Raw genomic sequence first — 18,043 nt, 5'->3', positions numbered from 1 at the left:
ACAAGCAGTCGAAGCATATGTCGCACACACACACACACACACACACACACACACACACACACGCACACACGCACGCACGCACGCACGCACACACACATACACACACACATACACATACACACACACATTCCTGCCAGTGTGCCAGTTGTCTGTAAAATCCCAGCATTGTGAAACAAGTCTTCTCTCAGACAGGAAAGCTGCTCCCAAAGTAAACAGAGGTTTGTGCCAGAGCTTCAGCAGCCCATGGAGCTGATTTTGTGTGGTGTGGGGCTCCAGCAGCTGCTTGCGGAAGATTTACTGTTGACCGCAACAGACTTCTCTCGATGAACACCCTTCTCCCACACACTGCCCCGACAAAGAAACTTTTTTGCCATGTTATTCCCAAAATCAGATGACTTTATAACTCTCTGACAGACTGTATATGCATTAATGATAGTAGGTTATTTGTAGCTTGTTTAATGTTTAGTCAGTGACTTTTAAAGATCTATTGCAAACAAATAAAGGTGTCAGTGATTTCATAACCTGTCCTCCAACTTACAGCTGAAGACAAAATTATTAGTCCTCCTGTGAAATTTTAATTCTCATCACCATCTGCTTTCAAAGGTGTGTTTCTTTCTGTGTAACAAAGATACACTGTGTAGATGTTAGTACTTCAAAACATTGGTGTATTAACATTATAGATTAAAGAAATATTGTAGTTTACTATAAAATGTAGATTTTTTTACGGTTTCTACACTTTTTTGCCATATTTTACAGGTAATGAAATATACCAGCAGGGGCAGCACTGTGGCGCAGTGGGTAGCACAATCACCTCACAGCAAGAAGTTCGCTGGTTCCAACCCTGGCTGGATCAGTTGGCACTTCTCTGTGAAGTTTGCATGTTCTCCCCGTGCTCGCATGGGTTTCCACCGGGTACTCGGGTTTCCCCCACAAGTCCAAAGACATGCACTATAGGTGAACTGAATAAGCTAAATTGACCTTTGTATGTGAGTGTGTGCAAGAGTGTATGGGTGTTTTCCAGTGTTGGGCTGCGGTTGGAAGGTCATGGCGGTTAATTCTGTTGTAGCGACCCCTGATTAATAAAGGGACTAAGCCGAAAAGAAAATTAAGGAATGAGTATACCAGCAGAAATTTTTGTACAATTTTAAGGATTTTTTGTTCGTGTTTCTCTGCAGTTGTAATGAACACTAGGCAGTGAAATACAACTGTGTTCTTTTTTACACAAATTCTGAATACAGGGTACATTATTTCCATGTTTCTTTGCACTAACAATGTTTGCCCCGACTCTAGCTTGTATTTTTCTGAACAGAATCAGAAACTTTGTATTAATAGCACTTGATATGATTACTACTGTCTTTTTACAATGAATCACTTGACACTTTCCGCATAGTAAGTCACTTTGGATAAAAGCATCTGTTAATGACTAAAGGTAAAAGTGAAGGTAAAGGATGTATTCCGGTAACTTTTTTGATGGTCTCTATTGCACATTTTTGCGCCAAAACTGCAAAAATGTGCAATCTCTTTTGAAGCAAACATTGCATTGCAACTACATGGCAATTAATTCTCATTTGAGTATTAGTAGGCTATCTACATAATATCTGCTGATACTACACTTCAACAGATATTTAACTGACTATAAGAAACTTTGCAAGTATATGTCAACTTATACTAACCCTAACCCCAACCCCAACCTAACAGTCTATTTATAATCTAATGAGAATTAGATGGCAAGTAGATGTAATGTTAATTAAATCCAACAAAATGCGTTAAAGAAACCATCAAACTAAAGTGATACCCTACTTCCATATGGGCAACTTTTTTGCTCAATAGCTCACATGATGCGATTTAAGATGCAGAACGCTTGAGTCCTATAAAATATGGATTTCTGGTTTTGCAGAAACTGTTCTACAAATGAATTGTGTTTTTAACTGATGTACACTACTTGTAAACTGTCCTTGTAACAAATCATATTTGTATCAAGCAACAAAATATTTTATACATTCATGGCTGTATCTACACTCTAAAAAAATCAACATAGGCTCATTCGGAAAATGTAGCCCAATATACAATTTTGGAGATCACAAATTATGTAGCCAGAGGTATGTATGGCTGCATTTCGTCTTTAAAACGAACGCTGTGGGGCAGTATAACGCCATTGCTTTTCACGCTTAACAGCTGACTGCTTACCTCTGTATGAACGGCTTTCCTGCTGTTACCAGTTTGTCCCGTTAGCTCGCCATGTACGTCGGCAGACTTGAGACGCAGAGAGGAGTTGACCACAACGATGGGGTTTGAGTCAGATGAAGAACGGTTATAGAAAGCAGGTAAGACAAAATCAAAAGCCAAAAAATAAAATAACAATTAAATAATAATAATAATAATAAGTAAATAACAGGGTGAGAATGTGGTAAAATCTGAAAACGTAGTAAAAATCAGGTGAGGGCTTTTCTTTTTCTGGATTGCTTTTGAAAACTGTTAGTTGGGTTTATGGAAGTGGGTTGGCGGATCAATCAATACAATTGGTTGGGTTAAGGGGAGGAGGAGGGTGGATCAGTCGATCAATCAGTCAGTCATTCAGTCAGTCGACAGCGGCCTCTGGTGAATTTACACGAGAACAGCAGGCACGAATGGCACTCATGAGAGAAATTTGAGATCTGAAAAAAGCATATAAAGCGGCTTCTGGTGGATTCGTGAAAACAAAAAACTACAAAAACCATAGCTACTGGAATATATTTGGTGGTCTCCAGAAATGTACATAGAGGTACGTTTTCAGAATGAGGCTGGGTTGACAAATTACATACATTTAATTCAAGTAATATCAAATTTTTAGATTTTAGGTTTGAGCTATATTGCAAGTCTATTGCACAAATGTTCGAGGATGTGTTGTGTCACATCTGAATGCTTATTTTTAGAGGTTTCATCCTGCAAGTATGAGCAAAGGTAATTGCGTGACTTAGTAAACACTAATGAACCACCAGAGTTTCTGCATGCCGGACCTCTCCTGTTAGTCACTGTGTGAAACAGGATTTGTGTGGAAGTCTGTTGACATCTTTTTTTCTTCTTCTAAATTCCTAGAAAAAAAAAATACGGAAATATTTCCACATAATGGTCATGAACACGTTTTTATATATTTGCTCATTTGTTTTGTCAAGTCTTTGAGGTTCAAAAATGGTTTGAAAAACATATTTTATAAGGGCAGCCTTTTTTTTAGCATGTTCCTTCAGTGGTGTTTACTTATTTGATGCTTTCCTTGGCACTTGAGAGATATTTTTGGCTACAGAAAAGCTATTTATTATATATAGCTATTTATATATACAGAACATATTCAGTGCTATTGAACATATACAGAAGCATGGCAAATTATGAATACAATAAAATTCAAACATTACCAATATTCACTTAGGAATGGGGGGTCATGGTGGTGCAGTGGGTAGCACGATCACCTCACAGCTAAAAGGTCACTAGTTCGAGCCTTGGCTGGGTCAGTTGGCATTTCTGTGTGGAGTTTGCATGTTCTCCCCGTGTTGACGTGGGTTTCCTCCGGTTGTTCCGGTTTCCCTCACAGTCCAAAGACATGCGCTATAGGTGAATTGGGTAAACTAAATTGTCCATTGTGTGTGTGTGTGTGTGTGAATGAGTGGTTATGGGTGTGAATGAGTGATGGGCTGCTGCTGGAAGGGCATCCGCTGCCTAAAACATATGCTGGATAAGTTGGCGGTTCATTTCGCTGTGGCAACCCCAGATTAATAAAGGGACTAAGCCGAAAAGAAAATCAATGAATGACTTATAGGACTGTTTGTTGGTTGTTTGTTGCATATATCATCTACAAACAACAATATACAATAAATAAACTTCTAAAAGCATGATTTAGTTATTGCAAAATAGTAAGCAACATATTGTAGAGTTTTCCATTAGACCCTTTGCGCAATATTTTCTTTTTCAAAATAAGCATGCAGCTCTGCAAGTGCTATTTAAGCTTTAATACATCATAATAGTCTATAAACCAACTGAGTTGGAGGTCAACATACTATATAATAAGCCATAAAATTAAAAAGCTATGAAGTAATAGTGGACATTTGTGCAGAACCTTTTAAAGCTTTTTGAGGTCTCGATGTACCGGGAATTTCCATTTTTCCTCATTTGTTCCATTGGCATTCTGATATGAAATTTATGACTTCTATTTTACGTTGTCTATCTGGTGGCAAATTCATTAGGACTTTTACTGATAATCATTTTCCTCTGAAAATGTGAAAGTTTACAGTTTTGTTTAATTGGACTTTTATTGCATGTACTGGCATGACCGCATCTATTAAAACATTTGTTCATTCTGCTATAGAGAAAAAGACTGCTGCTTTAAAAATAGAGCAGTGGAAGACTTGACAAAAAGAATATTAAGATGCTGCTATACGTTGCCTTACGTGGAAAATTATATGAATAAATGGTGAATATATATATAAATATTTCCTGTTTCTCCCAGTCATGCTCACATTCATTCCCAGCATCTAAGTAACATTTATAGCACAACAGTGCGGAAATTCCTCATTTGGTAGGAAAACTATGGAAATAATGAATAGATTTCTCATCTGAAATATGCAATAGTGGATAATATATTGGTTGGATAGTTTATTACACCTTATTACTATTATTATCACAAGTTTTGTGCTTGAAGAAAATCAACACTAAAAAATGTCAAGCAGTTAGTTTGACATTTAGCATAAAATATATTTTACTGCACTTATATATATTTATATATATATATTTATATTTGCATATATATATTTACTCCCCAGCCACTTTATTAGGTAAACCTTAATAGTACGGGGTTGGACCCCCTTTTGCCTTCTAAACTGCCTTAATCCTTCGTGACATAGATTCAACAAGGTACTGAAAATATTCCTCAGAGATTTTGGTCCGAATTGACATGATAGCATTACACTGTTGCTGTTGATTTTTCGGCTGCACATCCATGATGTGAATCTCCCGTTCCACCACATCCCAAATGTGCCCTATTAGATTGAGTTCAGGTGAATGTGGAGGCCATTTGAGTACAGTGAACTCATTGTCATGTTTAAAAAAGAAACCAGTCTGAGATGATTCACTTTATGACATGGCAGCCATCAGAAGATGGGTACACTGTGGTCATAAAGGGATAGACATGTTCAGCTACTAATGGGCCCAAAGTGTGCCAAGAAAATATCCTCCACACCATTACGCCACCACCAGTCTGGACCGTTGATACAAGGCAGGATGGATCCATGCTTTCATGGTGTTGATGCCAAATTCTGACCCTACCATCCGAATGTTGCAGCAGAAATCTAGATTCTTCAAACCAGGCAACGTTTTTTCAATATTCTGTTGTCCAATTTTGGTGAGCCTGTGTGAATTGTAGCCTCAGTTTCCTGTTCTTAGCTGACAGGAGTGGCACCCTGTGTGGTCTTCTGCTGCTGTTGCCCATCCATCTCAAGGTTGGACATGTTGTGCATTCAGAGATGCTCTTCTGCATTGAGTTGTACACACACACACACACACACAAAAAATATAAATAAATAAAATAAAATCATAACAGGCTCATGCCCCATGATGAACATTAAACCTATTTGATATAGCATTGATATATGTAAATAGTCTCTGAAAACTAATTGATTAACTCATGTTAAATTAAAACCACAATAAACTCCAGAATCACCAGACAAACTAAAATTTTGAAAAATGTTTAAGACTGAATGTGTACATTTACATAGTGTGTTGCCTTTGGCAGAATTTTAATGGTTCACATGTGTGTGATATGTGTTGACATGTTTATGATAAACATATTTTTTACCCTGGCAAGCTGGAACCTGATTTTGTTTCTACATATGTAGTCTAATGACCTTTAAGCAGCATTAAAACAGGAACGTTTTTTACTTTATTTTACTAACATATTTCTTTTTACTGACATTTAGAAGAGCTGGTTTTGAAAGTCATGTAACACTAAACATGGGCAGCCACAGACTTTAATATTTACATAATGAGCAAAGATGTTTTTGTTCATGAGTCAAGCAAAAATTACTTAAATGCCAGCCATAAATTGTCTTTAAACAAGTGAAAAATCTCAGAGAAACCTTTAGTCTATGTAGACTTTTAACAGTAAATTTTAGTGTATGTTAAAATGTTTTAGGGCGCCTCCAAATGCCACCAATTTACCCATTTTCTAAGAATTGTTTTCTTCTTCAGCAACCCTTACGTTCTTCAGATGTTTGTATTCATGTTTATGCTTTTATTCTGGGCAACTCCTTATAAAGTGTCTCATAAAACTGGCAAAAAGCCATAACATGTATATTTCTTAATTGTTGACCAAACTCAGCCAGCACTGTAAAAACCCATACCCTTTAAGTATTTTTCCAGATTTAACTGTAGGCTACTTAAAACTATGTTTTAGCTTCCCATCTAATCAATTGAATAGAGCTGCATTGGAATATGCTTGGACAGGAGATTGATATTATTGATGTATAGCTGTCAAATCTGCAGCAACTGTGTGATGCAGTCAATATGAACCAAAATCACTATTTTAGTAAATATAAAAACAAAAATCACCTTGCTGAATCTGTGCCATGAAGAATTAATGTTCTGAAGACAATAGTAGGTCCAACCTGATTAGCAAGATGTACTAAATAAAGTCAAAAACAAACGTATACAGATATAAAGAGTTGCACAGTAACTATTTACTGTGAAATGGTATATGTAGAGTTAGTGTTTCTTACCATACTGATAAACTTCCGGTAAACGGATAATGTGACTTTTTTCCATTTTATACGGTTCCTTTTACAGCATCGATGTTGTAATATAATTAAAATATAATCAGTTAAATAGACTTTGGCATTCATTTAGTTGCTCAAGCGTAAAACGAAATGAAAAGCCGTTTCCTCGCTCGCCCGTCAGAATCAGCAGACTAGCCCAGAAGCTCCATTGAATATACTGGGGTAAAATAAATGTTCACATTTTAAAGACATGGCAGGGGAAATTGTATTTTAATGCAGTGCTTCTTGTAAAATCTGAGACCCACTTTATATCGGATGTCACTCCGCCTGTGGAGATGGCAGATTTTTAAAGAAAACAGACCTTAAACGCGCTGATTTTGTAATGGCATACAGTTCACCGGAAGCATTTGACCCAGGTTACTGACAAATTAAAAGTCCTTTTTGCATATTTCAGCATATACCCTATTAAGCTACTTTTCCCATTGAAAACGTAAAGTAAGCGATTACTTTTAACGTTTAGGTCATTTACAGTTACTTATAATGTACTTACCTTAAATGCTTTAAATAAAAGCAACAGTTCAATTTTGCAGAAAAATTAAATGTTTCAAGTGAAGTAATGAAATATGAGCACGAAATTGATGTCAATATATGGTAAAGAGTTTAAATTTAATTGTAATTTGTCTGTTGAGATTTTTATGGATTTTTATTCGAAGTAAATTCCTTAGTAATAAGTTAATTTTACAACAAAGTAATTAGAAAAGCTTTTTAAATAATCCACCACCAATTATGATATGAGGAAGGTTAGAATGCCACGATGGACAGAGGCCAATGGGGAAATTTGGCCAGGATAACATTGGCCACGAGAACATTTTCTTTATGATTGAAATTCTACGTGAATGAATGATAAAATTGATTGCGTAGCAATATAAATTAGGGATGTACCAATTACCTTTTTTTTGCCCTTGAGTCTGAGTCTACTGATACCGTCTCTGCAACAAAGTGATGTCATGCTGCAAGAGTTGCTGTGTGAAGTCAAGAAAGAGGTCTAACTCTTTGCCACCGCATAACTAAAGATGTGTTAAAAACAATGAGATAACGTCTAAATCTGATTGAGTCTGAAACGACGTGATCGGGCCCGATTTCTGATGATCGGATCTGGACATCCTTATTATATATATATATATATATATATATATATATATATATATATATATATATATATATATATACACACACACACACACACAAGTTATCCTGCAGACATGAGATATTTTGACATATTATACAATATAGATATATCTCATTTTTGAGGTGTCTGAACCAAACAGCTTCTTGCATGAAGGTTTGCGAGACAGTCAGCACAGCAATTTTGTCAATGGTTTTAACACATGCATTCTTTTGAATTGAGGGGATGTGTAAATTGTTCAAACATGTCTTGCCCATTCTTTTGCATTAGCCATGTGTGTAGACGCCTCGGATCTGGACGAGTCAGATCTCATGAGCACAGAGGGATTGTTTCTTTCTTTTTTATTCGCGTTGTCCTTTTCATTTATTTAGTTTCCTTCAATTAAATTGCTGCAGCGCACATATAAACATAATAAAGAATTTTTTTTAGAACTTTAAAAAGGCAGAAAATGGAATGTGGGGCTGTAGAAGAAACATCAGGTTATATCCCAAAAGCCAGAGCCTAGTCACAGCCCTATGCAAAAACACAATTAATAATAATAAGAAACATGTCTACAGGAAACGTACCATTCGAGCTGCAACATTAAACACAAATGATTCCAATTATGTTTGCAGTACAATTTGCTGAACACTACTGTAGCTTTGTTTTTTAGCTAATCATAACAAAAGTTTAGCTGCAAGTGACATTGCCAGTTTGTTTAAGATTAAGGGGTATATTTATACAAAAATATTAGGACAATTAGCCTGCAATCCCATAAAGCTGGCTACATGCTTTTTTGGGTCCTGATTTACACCGCTGATGATTACTTTTAGAACTCAAAACTTTTTTATAAAAAATAAAAAAAAATTTTGTTATTATTTTGTTATTATTATTACCTATTTTTGCTGATTCTGATTTTTCTTTCTGAGAACTATAAGAAAAATCAGGAACTAAGTCGATGGAAAATGAATGAATGTATAATTGACATCATATACAAGTCTTTTATTCCATTTGTTAGAATCAAAACAATATATAAGCATTGCAGTTTCCACTATACTGCGGTAACAACATTAACAAAACAAATGTTTATAACTTTTTTAAGGTAAAACTGTAAATTTTCTCATGGTAAATATTAGTGTTTCAAATTTTCTTTGTCATTAAAAGCATGATTGATTATCACAATTTTAATATGATTCACTGTAAATCCTGTAACATTTTAATTAGCTAATCAGAAAAGTCTGCAATGTAAATCACCAATCACATGGCAGCAACTCAATGCATTTAGGCATGTAAACATGGTCAAGACGATCTGCTGCAGTTCAAACTGAGCATCAGAATGGAGAAGAAAAGTGATTTAAGTGACTTTAAACATGGCATGGTTGTTGGTGCCAGACGGGCCGGTCTGAGTATTTCAGAAACTGCTGATCTACTAGGATTTTTTACACACAATCATCTCTTGGGTTTACAGAGAATGGTCCAAAAAGAGAAAACCAGTGAGCGGCAGCTCTGTGTGCGCAAATGTCTTGTTGATGCCAGAGGTCAGAGGAGAATGGCCAGAGGAGAATGGCTGATAGAAAGGCAACAGTAACTCAAACAATCACTCGTTACAACCGAGGTATGCAGAAGAGCATCTCTGAACACACAACACGTTGAACCTTGAGGCGGATGGGATACAGCAGCAGAAGACCACACTGGGTGCTGCTCCTGTCAGCTAAGAACAGAAAACCGAGGCTACAATTCACACAGGCTTAAAACTTGACAATAGAAGACTGGAAAACGTTGTCTGGTCTGATGAGTCTCCATTTCTGCTGCGATATTCGGATGGTAGGGTCAGAATTTGGCATCAACAACATGAAAGCATGGATCCATCCTGCCTTGTATTAACGGTTCAGGCTGGTGGTGGTGTAATGGTGTGGGGGATATTTTCTTGGCACACTTTGGGCCCATTAGAACCAACTGAGCATTGTGTCAACACCACAGCCTACCTAAGTATTGTTGCTGAGCATGTCCATCCCTTTATGACCACGGTGTACCATCTTCTGATGGCTACTTTCAATAAGATAATGCGCCATGTCATAAAGTGCGAATCATCTCAGACTGGATTCTTGAACATGACAATGAGTACACTGTACTTAGATGGCCTCCACAGTCACCAGAACTCAATCCAATAGAGCACCTTTGGGATGTGGTGGAATGGGAGATTCACATCATGGATGTGCAGCGGACATATTTGCAGCAACTGTGTGATGCTATCTTGTCAATAAGGACCAAAATCTTTGAGGAATATTTCCAGTACCTTGTTGAACCTATGCCACAAAGCTTTTAGCTGAAGGCCAAAAGGAGGTCCAACCCGGTACTAGTAAGGTGTACTTAATAAAGTGGCCGGTGAGTGTATATACGTATATATTGTTAAAAGCATTTTTTACTTTCATTTAAAATATGTGCTGCACACTATTGAGAATAAAAAGCTTAAGCTTGACCTCACAAAATTAAATTGCAAAGCAAATTGCTAAATAAGTTAGTTCAGATTTATGAACAACAAAGTAAATATGAATCAATGTGAGGTAGGTTTCCATATGTAGGTAAAACAAGCAATACATTCATTGTACAAAATGTAATGGCAAAAAGTCAAGATAATAAATTTGATGATGATGATGAAGCCTTTGCCACATACACTTTTACATGCAGCAAAATTGGACCCCCCCCCCCAATCATCGCACAAACATCATACATTTCAGGGGAAGATAGTTCAACGAGAGATAGCTTTTTAGAAAGAGTAAATAAGATACATTTGGGAAGAGAGAGGCAAAAAAAATTCAAACTCAATTTACCTGGGAGCCTCAATTTATCTGGGTGAGCGTGAGCCGCATCAGGTTTTCCACAAGAAATTAATTATTCATTCATTCATTCATTTTCTTTTCAGCTTAGTGCCTTTATTAATCTGGGGTCGCCACAGCGGAATGAACCGCCAACTTATCCAGCATATGTGTTTTACACAGCGGATGCACTTCCAGCTGCAACCCATCTCTGGGAAACATCCATACACACTAATTCACACTAATGCACTACGGACAATTTAGCTTATTCACCTGTACCGCATGTCTTTGGACTGTGGGGGAAACTGGAGCACTCGGAGGAAACCCAAGCAAACGCAGGGAGAACATGCAAAGTCTACACAGAAACGCCAACTGACCCAGCCGAGGCTCGATCCAGTGACCTTCTTGCTGCGAGGTGACAGCACTACCTACTGCGCCACTGCGTCGGCAGAAATTAATTATATTATTAATTATACATTTTTTTATTTGTTTATTTTTTTCATCTTATTTTGTGTAAAAAAAAAATGTAAAAAAGAGATTTGAGAAGATTGGTGATGGTTCATCCTTTTGTGGCGACCCCAAATTAATAAAAGGACTAAGCCGAAAAGAAAATGAATGAATGAATAATTTTTGAATGAATGAATTTTTAAACACAAAATACGTTGAACAAAATAAACAAATAAAAAATGTATAAAAAATAAATCAACCAGTAATAAATAGCAATAATATTATTATTATTAATAATAATAATAATAATAATAACATTTATATAATAATAGATTTACTGTTATCTGCGTTGCTGTTGTTACAGGAAAAACATTGTGTTGGTGATTTGTTTTGACTACTTTTACATCATATAGAAATATGTATTGTGTATTTTGTGAGGCAATGCAAATACAATGCAAGTAGTGCTATGCAAATGACTCACAAATAACGGTCCAACACCAACCAATGAGAGTGATTTTAAGAATAAGAAAGATGATTGGTTGAAAATATTGCTTAGGACCAATAGTTAAACGTGACTTTTACTTTAACTTGCGCACAGTGACTGCTGTCGCACATTCAATGCACACAGCCTTCCCATGCACACATACTCTCTCTCTCTCTCTCTCTCTCTCTCTCTCTCTCTCTCTCTCTCTCTCTAACACACACACACACACACACACACAAATTCACCGCGCACACGTTAATGCCGAATCAATTAAAACAAATACCGGAAAGCAAAACATAAATATCTGACATTTCCCAAAACAGGATATGACAAGATCCGGCTCAAATAAAGCACTGATTTACAAACATTTATCTACGTATAATGTCCCGCTGGGCAGCAACTTGAAAAACTTTTTTTAAAGTGTTGTGAATGAAGCGCGCTGGGACGAATGTCCACGTGTGCCCGATGGCAGCCAGCAAGCACGGAAGAAAACACTCCATGGCGCTGCGGCTGTAACTTTCACTCATTGAGAAATGCCATATACCCCACGTTTATTGATAGGTTCGTTCAGCTCCGCACACAACACTGTAAAGTGCCATATATATCAAACCCGCGAGCCGCACTGACAATAAACTTCTAAATTAAGGTGGGGGCCACAAATGGGCCATGAGTTTGAGACCCCTACTGTAGAGTCTCAACAGGTGTCCTTGGAACAGGGAACAGGTATTTCACAGCGTCTCCTTATCTTGCTATCTGGGGGAAGTTGTTTGTCTCCAGCCAAGGCCATCTGGCAGGAGAGTCACAGGGAGGAGAAGAAACGTTTTTCATATTTAGGCCAATATCTGCCAATTTCGCAGATATTTAATGTCCTTCACAGGTCTCCAAGTCTGACCAAAGCCACTTGTTGCAAAGCCGCTTGTTTCACCCCGATGCTTTCCAATTTGCAGTCTTAGGCCACAGTCTGGTTTGTAACAACCCTGCTCACCACCGTTTCAACCGGCCAGCTAGGTGGGGTTTTGAGCCGCTTTTATTAATCGTCGATACCCCAGGGCCCTGCCTAAGGCCATCAGCAGAAACCCTTTTATCAAAGTTCCGAAAAAATAGATTTCTTCAATTTCCTCCAGGGACAGAGCAGCCAGACACACAACGTGCCACTTCTCCAACCTGTCCATCACGTATCCAGCTGCGAATGTCCCCACAGGACAGGTGGGTTCCTCTGAACGCAAACCTCTCGTTGAGAAGATGGTGTCAATTGCGTTCAGAGACCAGTTGATCAATTCTAGAACTCCAATATGTTTATGTTGCTTTAAATAATTTGAATACATTTTTAATAAAAAATTTTAAAAAGTTTTTAGTCAGTTTGACTGATATAAGTACAGATGACTATAAAAGTGACTCTGATTTAACAAAAAAAATTAAAGCATGATTTTGATAAGAAAATCAAATGTACTTTAAAAAGCACAAAAAACTATGTACACAAAATAATATATATTTTTTTAATGCAGCAATCTATGTTGTTTTTTTGCAAACAAAATTGCATAAAGCTGCCCCTTTTATTTGTTGTTTGTACATTTTCAGATAAAAAACTTGGCAAAATGCAACACGACAACAATTTAAGAGTCAAAATCACTTAGAAAACTTGCATCTGAAAGGGAATCAAAAATAACAACCAAAATAACTGTCCACAGTTTTTCACTGTTAGTTTAGCAAATGCCAAAAAGGTCAATCTTACCTTTATCTTACAGTATACATCTGGTCCTAATTCAGTCAATAATTCTAGGACAACAATTAAACAGTTGTGACATGGTTATGATTTAGAACATGTGCTTCATATTGCCACATTCACTGTGTAATATTGACTTTTCCATTACATCAAAATGACTTATTTTTAGGGTACTTTTTAAGTCTGGTGCATTAACTGCCTTGACTAAAGAAATGTTTGGCTTCCTTACATCTTATCCATGGTTACTCATGCAGTCTAATTATGAACTAAGCACTTGAGAAACTCTTTAAGACACCAAAACCTTTAAGATGTTCCAAAACCATAATACCAGACAGGAAATGTACCTTAGTATGAGACTTTTTCCATCTCAAGTGTGAAATAGTACAGACTGAGTAGGCAAAACTTGTGTCACCATTACTAAGTGTCGGAAACTTAAGTTCAATGGTGCACGCTCTATATTCTTCTGGTGTATAAATGTGAATTATGTTCAATAATTAATGTATTGTTTATTAAACACATGCATTTCCTTGATTGTCTAGACGAAAGCAAGTGATGTGGATCTTCAGCCTTCTGTTGAAGAAGTCAGCAAAGTTCATTGAAACAGGAAGTATGTTTCACCAGTCATGGTGGAAAATGGGGGTGGAAATGAAAATACTGTAGACATCCGAGACACACAACCTGGGTACAGACATGTGGGATGGGAAAAAACAAAGACTTCATGAAAGACATGTGCCCTGTCACGTCTTTCTGACCAAAACACAACCATTTACTGTAAAAGATATGGTTTCGAAAAGTTGTGGCTCTCAAATTGCAGTAGCATTATAGAAACCGCTGACAAAGCAGTAAATAGATATAATGTAAAAATATTGTATTTTCAAAGTTTGCGAATGGAACGAATCAAATAAGACTTAATATTTCATAATCAGGTTAAACACAGAAAAATGTAAGACAATAAATGCAAAATAGTATATAGTTGCTTGAAAGGTTTATTTAATGAACAGTAACAGTATACAACTTAATTTTCTTTTTCATTTTCATGGATCCATGGGGCTTGTTTTGACAATGTTTTTATGTTTCAAAGCTGCAAAGAAAATGTTTTTCATTTTTATTACATTGTTGTTGAGTGAACATGCCCTTGATTGTAAAATACTAGAATTTTCTGATTGGTGGAGATTTCTTTGCAGAACAAAAATACTAAAAATATTTGCAGCACTGTCAACTTTTAAATTACACAACTTTTGCTCTGTGGGTCAATGTATATTAAAAACACAAAGTATGGTCTGAATTTGGCAGCTTAAAATATAAACACTATATAGTAGCGAATAGGAATTAGGAATAAAATAGCCACTTTTAGTGTAGTAGTAGATGTTTCATTAAGGCTTACAACCTCTTTTCTTTTTTAAGATGAGGAGTTACTTCTAACTCTTCATCTTTAAAAAGAGAAATTCAGTGGAATTTCCAGTTCGTCTGTCTTCTATCTGTCGAACCTGTCTGCAATTATTGACCCTTTTAATAACCAAATCTTCTTATCGTCTACAATCTATAGCTGTTCATCACAACACATTGCTGGGTGGAGTCTCACAACCCAATCTAATCTTTCGCTGTTTGATAGAGGGAAATGTTGTCTGAGTCACAATAATCAATGGTGTACGTCAGGGTTCGGTACTTGGCCCACTATGTTTATAGTGTAGTAGTTAAGACCCCCTAATATAAAGTGGGATCAAATTTCAAGTTGAATGTCCTTCAAGGACAGCATATCCACTCTTTGCTTTGTTATACATGTTCTGCTGTCATTCATCGACAACCTGCTTGTTCTGTCTGAGGGCTGTTATGCACGTGCTGCACGCAAAGACCCACGAATGACATGCATGAAGCAGAAAGCCCTGGTCCATCAGTGCAGAGCATGTATACACTCCTGAGTATGTTACAGAATGGTACGGGTCACCTTTATCAGGCTTGCGTTTCCACTGCCTACCCTTGGTACCCTTTGGTGGGCGTGGTGTACGACAGAAAGTTTCAGTCAACATCATTCTTACTTGAGGAAATGTCTACAGTAAAGCTGTACGGGTCGTTCACATATCTCATGAGAAGCACTTCTCACAAAACAGATGTTTTATACACATAAATACTTGTGTATAAATGTTCATGACTAACCTTTCTATGAACATAATTTGATTATAACTGCAGATCAATGATGAAATAGCCTACTGTACTGTACTGTATTTATACAAAATAGATAAATAAATCAATGCAACATATATGAACACATACAGACCCTTACAGTCTCCGATATGTTACCCATTACAGAAAAACTACACACAACATACAATTAGTCCTTATTTGGGTTCAAAAACAACACGGAATATAGCCCACAGTCAGTGCAAACCTCTCATATGTATCTTTAATTTTCACCAGCACATGTAACCTCTGTTAGAGAGTTATTCCATCATTACGAGTTCATAATAGTTCAAAAGGCGATGATAAACATGGCAGTTTGTTCATGATTCAGGTTGCTGAAACAATTTGATCCCGTGTTTTGTCAGGCTTCTCTTTTGTTTTTTCGCACTTTACTCTCGCGTATGTCCTTTTCTTTTTTGATAGGATCGGATGTCAGAAGCCCTTCAACAATCACACGTACGTTATTAATATAAGCTAAAGAAATTCCAACATAGAGGCGATCGCAAGCTCCCTGAAGAAAGCGAAACCGCTCACATGGCCTCGTAAAACAAAAACAGGACACATTTTGTTCTCTTGGCTTTGTGGCTGTACGACAAGACAACGACAAGGTTTGTTTGAGCTCAGGTCAACCATGGCTCATTATTATATGCATATAGTCTTACGATGTAATGTCTCGGCTGTGTATTTAAACATGGTGGTCTTTTTCTCTTCATTCTCCTGCTTCTGCAAGTGACAATTCTCTGTAAACTAATAGAGGTCAGCTGCGCGACTAGCTCTGCCTTATGGTAGGCCTGCTTGGAACCCTTTGCAAAGAGTGACCAAAAAGTGGTATGGTACGGTTCGCTTTTATGTACCTTTTGACAGTGGAAACGGTCATAAAAGCGTACTGAACCAAACCGTACCGCACCACTCAGTGGAAACAGGTAATGAAATTACGGGTAAAGTAATGAAAAGAGGATGGTGCAGAGACAGGCTGAAGTATAAATCCAGTTTGAAGCACAGATTTTAGGAAAGGATGTCGCAAACGGCATAGTATTTTGTTTTACTGAATGCTTCGTTCCAAATTACACAGGTGTTCTGCCCACCCTTTTTGCAAGAAACCTGGTCAGGTCTTGCAATTCTCATGGAAAAGCTGCAGGATCGCTGAAATATGTCAAACCCCTAGCAAAACCCTTTTTATTGTATTTGAGTGAGATGCTAATAGTTTAGTCTGATTAAAATATTTTTGGTAAGTTCACCTAACAGTGCTCCTGCCAGAACTGAAGAATGGCTGAACGGATACAAAAAAATGGTAAAATGTTTCAGGAATTGTAAAATGAGCATATTTCTATTAAAGTGAAGTTTCCTCTAACATCTGTAAAAACATCACATGAAAATGATTTATTGCATGTTTTGTTTTTGAAAGCTGTTAGTTAAATAGTTCTGCAGTGTACTGCAGTTCATTCCCCAAATCCAAAAGCCAAGTGACAAAAAAAAAACTAAACCATAATATAATGTTCTGTTGTTGTTCTGCAAGCCCCAGTTTCTGTCGTCAAACTGAGTAAAATTGTTTTGTTGATGGAAGCTCCTTGTTTTAAGAGGTTTCCACAAGATTAATTTTATTATTCTTATTGTGTTTCTGTTGGATCTAGATAGTAAAAACTTTTGGGTGTTTCAAGTTCAAACTGCATCTAAAGTGGGAAAAGCAAGTTTATAAAACCCCCATCCTCCATACCTCATATAACATTACATAACATACAAACCCAACTGACAGTTTCTTTCAAAGCTTTGTATATGGTTATAATAATCTATCTACAGTAAGATGCTTGATATATACTTTATATCTATGTCTATGTGCCATATACATATTTTTTCTTTTGTTTCTAGACTGTTAATAATACTGTTGTTTTGGATATACAAACTCAGCAGCAAGTACTACACAGTGTGCCATTTTTACAGTTGCAAAAAAGATGTTGCATAACTTCCTATCCCAATCTCAGTGTGTCCCAAATTCCCAAGAATTCCATAAATGTTTTATGCCTAAATTCGGTTAACGGATGAGAACTTACATTTCAATGGTCTGCTAAATCTTTGGAATCAAGAACCTACCACTTAAACCTACACAATTGGTGGTTAAAATACATTGCCCATTTTTTTATATAACTTTCACATTTGCACACACTGTACATTGAATTAAATTGCGTAGCCTATGAATATATCTGGGTTACATACGTAGTGCAGGCCAGATTTTCCCATATTGACTGGTTTATACAGATATTCCATTGTAATAACCATAAAAGTGTCTGAATGGTTTGTATGTCTTGATCGTGTTATTCCCAAATTGTAAAACTGTGTAATCTAAACCACATTTGATATTAATGGCCTAATATACTTTTAACAGTTCAGAAGCTGTCTGTTTATTTCAGCGGTCTTTTAAGAGTGTGCATGTACAGTATATGTTTAATCCATATAGGTAATGTGTTCCTACAGGATATTTCCAAACAATTGACCACA

Source organism: Danio aesculapii, chromosome 10 (genome assembly GCF_903798145.1).
Source record: "Danio aesculapii chromosome 10, fDanAes4.1, whole genome shotgun sequence".
Classification (NCBI taxonomy): Eukaryota; Metazoa; Chordata; class Actinopteri; order Cypriniformes; family Danionidae; genus Danio; species Danio aesculapii.
The sequence above is the reverse complement of the archived record's forward strand: the minus strand, read 5'-3'. Positions refer to the sequence as shown.